At 42.8% G+C, this 5420-nt stretch overlaps 1 pseudogene; it reads right to left on the reverse strand.

The window, feature by feature from the left end:
• Window positions 1–2377: 2377 nt before the first annotated feature.
• On the reverse strand, window positions 2378–4172 carry LOC127641579 (macrophage mannose receptor 1-like; annotated as a pseudogene).
• Between the last annotated feature and the right edge of the window lie 1248 nt (window positions 4173–5420).

Here is a 5420-nt window from a genome sequence, read left to right on the forward strand (position 1 = left end):
GTGATGGAACTCCATACAGTCCCCGAAAGACAGTGTTCAGAGTGGGAGAGAGGATGCTTTTCTTGGCGTTGAGCCTCAACCCCAGAGAAACTAGATGAGCTAAGACGATATCCCTGTGCTGAACTGCCAGTTCCTGGAACTGCGCTAGATCAGCCAGTCGTCTATGTAATTCAGAATGCGAATGCCCCGGAGTCGCAAAGGAGCCAGCGCTGCATCCTGCATTTTTGAATGTGCGGGTAAAAAGTGCTAGGCCGAATGGAAGAACCCGATACTGGAAGGTTTCGCCCCCGAAAGCGAACCTCAGGAACTTCCTGTGTTGTAGCAGAACTTCTAAGAGAAGAAGTGCATCATGAGATCGATGGTGACCAGCCAAACGTGATGTTTGTCTTGTGACACGATCGTCTCGATAGGCAGCACCTTGGGCTTGAACACCCAGACTGGGCAGTTCAAGCCTTAAGATCTAAGGTCAGACGCAACCCCCACCCTCCTTGGGAACCAGGAAGTATTTGCTGTAATATCCTGACTCTCTCTCTGGAAGGAGAACACGTTCTATGGCCCCTTTAACCAAGAGATTTTGCAATTCGTTCCACAGTAGACATGCCTGATCCGGTTTACGGTAGTGGAGATCACGCTGTTGAAACACAGAGGGCGGCGAGCGAATTGAATTCTGTAGCCCTTTTCTACTGATCTTAGGACCCACGTAAAATATCTGGCAGAAGTTTCTACGCTGCCAGGTTCTCAGAGATGGGTATTCATTTTTTAACACTTCCTGTTGAGGGGGTGTCAAGTATTCCGTGTCCTGGAAAAATGCAGAAAGCAGCGAAACACCCAAATTTTTGATGGGAACCTCTCCATTCTCAGGCGAGAATGGAGAGGTTTCATGGGGGTACCGGGAGGGGCAAAGTGGTGCACGCGCCCCGTCCTGAGGGGAGCTACCCCCAGATGACTAGGCGCAAGACCATCAGGGTTTCTTTCTTTTAGAAATTAGGGTCCTGAGGTCTTGCTTTGGTGGCTGTTGAGGGCGACGAGACTGTCCCCAGTCACCGTGATGGGGAGCACGACTCGCCATGCTTTGATTTCGAGCCTCCCTTCTAACAGGACCGAGGCGGGTCTGGGTGGCTGATGGACCCGCCCCCTGAGTGCGGTGAGGAAAGAACTGCCCGAAGGCTTCCTCGTGGCTTTTCGCCTCCTGGAACTTGAAGATAACTGAACTCATAGCGTCTCCAAATAGACCAGTAAGTGAAACCGGGGCATCAAGGAGGAAAACTTTATCCTTGTCCTTGATGCCCGATAGGTTGAGCCAAAGGTGCCTCTCTGTGTTGACCAAGGCAGACATAGACCAGCCAATAGTACGGGCTGTTTTCTTGGCCGCACTGAGAGAAAGATCTGTGGCTCGACGAAGCTCAGAAAGAACTTGCTCGTCAAGCACAGTGCCCGCACTCAGGTCCTCCAGCAGGTCAGCCTGGTAAGCCTGTAATACAGCCATTGTGTGCAGAGTAGCACCAGCCTGACCTGCTGCTTGATAAGCCCTCCTGACTAAAGTGGATGTCATCCTACAAGGCTTTGTGGGGAGAGAGGGCTTTTTAAAAGATGATGCCGAACCCGGCGAGAGATAGCCCGCAAGCGTCTCTTCAACCGTGGCATCATTGAATACCCCCGTGTCTCAGCACCCACGATAGTCGAGTGTAAAGACGTCGAGGGTACGTGGACACGGGAAGTATATGGGTTCCTCCATATGCGAAAAAGCTCATCATGGAGGTCATCAAAGAAAGGAAGGGACTAATATAGCATTCTGCCCGAAAGCATTTTGCCCGAAAGCAGATGGCAATGCTCGCACCCGCCCAGCTCCAACGCGAGAGCAGCATTCTCTTCACCCAAACAAACAAAGCAAAACTGATGCATGTCCCTCTTAGCAATAGAGCGTAAACAAGGGAACACGCATCGTTTGCTCTGCTTCTCAGTCATTCTCTCTATTTATATATTTATAGAAAGCAGAGAAAGGAGAAAAGGTTCACTGTGCACTGGCTAACTAAATTCTAACTCCTAGCAGAGGAAAGAAAGTTTGTGACAGGCTTGTGAGACACACAGAATGGGCTCTGAAAAAATTTATCTGACGACACACTGGTGATGCGTCTATTTATAGCCTGGCCACAGGTGCATCGAATGATCTCACCAGCCGAGGCTATAAATTCCGGTTAATGTTCATTGACATGTTACACACATATTCACAGCTGGTCATAATGCAGGATTGTTCCCAAAGCACTTTTCTCAGCACAGCATCCTAGTGAAGCTTTTTGTAAAGGGAACTACAACACACAAACACACACACACACACACACACACACACACACACACACACACACACACAGTCTCATACCTTGAGAGTTGGTGCAGATGAAGTTGAGTTTGTGAGTTTGAGGAAGACTGATCCATCGCTGATCTCCTCCAGACTGAACTGCTCCAACTCTCGGTCCAACACTGCAATCTTCCTGTCCTGTCCCGTGACCTGCAGCCCAGTTCTGATAACACAAGATCTCTCCATTCACCCAGAACCACAGGCCCAGAGTGCAGGAGTGACGGAGACCCATCCACACCGCTGCAGTCGAGGCATCTTTAACCACATCCATCACCTGATGCTGACTCTCCTCTGAGTGAACTGACACCAGATCCACATGATTCTCTCTGCAGTATCTCACAGCTTCATTCCAACTCACATTCAATCTAATCAAAACCAGTTCATCTGGACACACAACAGACCACAATGTAGAGGTGAGATGGTTTAAAACCATGATGAAAATATATTATACTTGCAGATGTTTAAAAGCTAAATTCATTCTCTGAATGTGAGTGGATCTACAAACCTTCATGACAAACAAACTGAGTTTTTATATCACAGTTCCTGTCATCCCATCGTCCACGTTCTGTCTTGACCCAAAGCACTGCACAGTTTTCATTTCCCCAACATTATCAGGAACACTTGTTCTCCAGTTTCTGAATGAAGATTCACTCTGATTGGACCACTCCCATGAGTCTCTGAACAGACCGATCCAGACTCCAGACGTTGTTCCATATGAACCGAATGTATCATTCCTGATCTTCTCAATCTGTTGATTCTCAGTCTGGTTCCTCACACTGACCAGATCTGTGTGATGATCTCTGCAGAAACTCTGAGCTTCTCTCCAAATCACTGACTGATGAACAGGGATGTGTCTTTTACTGCTGTCTTTTTAACACAAGAAACAGCTCTCACTGATTTTCATTTACAATTATTAAAAGACTAATTAAATAATAAAGTCATATTTTAAATTATAGTATTTCTCACTACTAGAATTTTCCAAAAATAAAAGCAAATAAAGCACTTATTGTATGTTTGATCAACAACATGTACTCTTATTAAATGATACAATGTTGACTGTTTGAGATAAAGCACATAATTCACTCACCATTGTAACATATGAATTCTGGAGGATGGAATGATTATAATTGTACTCAACCCTTGAAATTCATATTACTACAGTCTTCATCTTCATTTGGTTGTCCCTGTGCCCAGTTACGACACTGTGAATCACTTCCTGTGTAGAACGCAGGGTCACCCAGAGACCACTTCCACGTCTTATTGTTTGTCTTGTGCAGTCCGATCCAGACAAACTGAACCTGATCATCATTCACACTCTTTAGCAGCTCTTCAATGTCGTTCTTGTTGTTGATGGTGACCAGATCTGTGAAATTCTCTCTGCAGTATCTCTGAGCTTCAGACCAGCTCATCTTCTGATTCACAAAGTGATACTGATGTGGAAAACATTCACTGAAAACAGCTGAGAAGAGCAAAATATCAGGACAAACACACAATTCACAGGATGAGACTGATTCCCATATAACAGAAAAACACACACTCACCTGAGAGAATAAGAGTGATAAATGTATTTCCCTCCATTTCTGATGAGATACAGACAATAACATTTCAGATGTGAAAGAATTAGTTCAAGAAACACACACACACACACATTATCAATCATATCATTCTATAACTATAAAACAATCATGAATAAAGTAGTGCGAGTAAAGAACAGGTGTGCTTTAATAAAGATCATGAGAGTTTCTCTTACTCTAGTTGTGTCTGTTTCTGATAACCTGGATCTGTTCGTCAATCAAGTGTGCGTGTGACATCATTGTGTTTCTTCCTCTCTAAACACATGACTCTTTGTTCTGATGATGACCTGTAGGCATGTGTATGTGTTTCTTCCTCTAAACAAATCTTTCTTCTGATGATTAACTTGTGTACGTGTGTTTTATCAAGTTAAAGTTTGAATTTCAGGTTACTTGATTTGAATATGAAAGATAAAGAGTGTGAATGTGTTTATTGTGTTTTTACTGGCAACAAAATTCAAAACATCTACAGATATTCATCAGGTAACCATATTAACCAAAGGATCAAATACTTATTTCTGAAAAACTACTTAGCAAATGTATAAAATAATGTCTTCATGAACATGTAAAGTGTGTTTGGGTTTGTGTGAGGGTTAAAGGTTAAAGGTTAAGGGGTCATGTTAGTCGTCAACATGCAGCCTGCAACATAAACACTTTTAATAATAACTGTTTTTCATCCAGTTAAACAAATGAAAAGATTGTGATGAAAATTAGTGATGCAATAATTGAGTGTTCTTGTCACATAAAACCATTTTATAAAGATCAGATACATTTTTAGACATGTGCAGCATATATGTTGTGTATTGAGTGAGACTGACTATATATTCAGAATGATATATGCATGCATACAACAGATACCCATGTGTTTTTGTAAAGATATTGCATTATTCTGCATTATTTTCAATCCAAGCTAAAATTCTTCTTTTTAAAGTTGAACGTGTAAGCGTTTGCTTTGATTCTGAAATAAAACCCTCCATCATGTGTTTGTTTAGGATTTATCCTTCCAATAACTACTTGAAACCTTTTTGGGGATGACTCAGCTAGCCAAACTGTGTGACTGTTACGTAACTATTATGTAACGTCATGAACAAACTTTCGTCTTGGCAACATAATGGTCACATCGTGACATTCCTGGATTCATTGACACAATGTGACGCTGCCAGTCTGTCATTGCGACATTGTGACAATGTTCTGGATCAATAGTAAACAGTTGTGCATGTGAATGAACAGAGTAAAGATTAATCTACTCATTTATTTTGACAGAGAACAGAGAAAACACAAAAATAACTATTGGCCACAGAACTGAAACAAAATTATGAACCTAAATGACATTTGTTCTCACAATTAATATTAATTTGCAAACAGTACGAGGAGCTTTTAATCCCTTGAAATACATTTGATTATTGGCTGGGGACTTATAGTGGTTGGTAAAGGGTTGGGGCAAGAGGGACACAACGTCTCGTTCCCGCCGTTCTGTCACTCACTTCAATGTT

This window comes from Xyrauchen texanus, unplaced genomic scaffold (genome assembly GCF_025860055.1).
Source record: "Xyrauchen texanus isolate HMW12.3.18 unplaced genomic scaffold, RBS_HiC_50CHRs HiC_scaffold_1097, whole genome shotgun sequence".
In the NCBI taxonomy this organism is placed as follows: Eukaryota; Metazoa; Chordata; class Actinopteri; order Cypriniformes; family Catostomidae; genus Xyrauchen; species Xyrauchen texanus.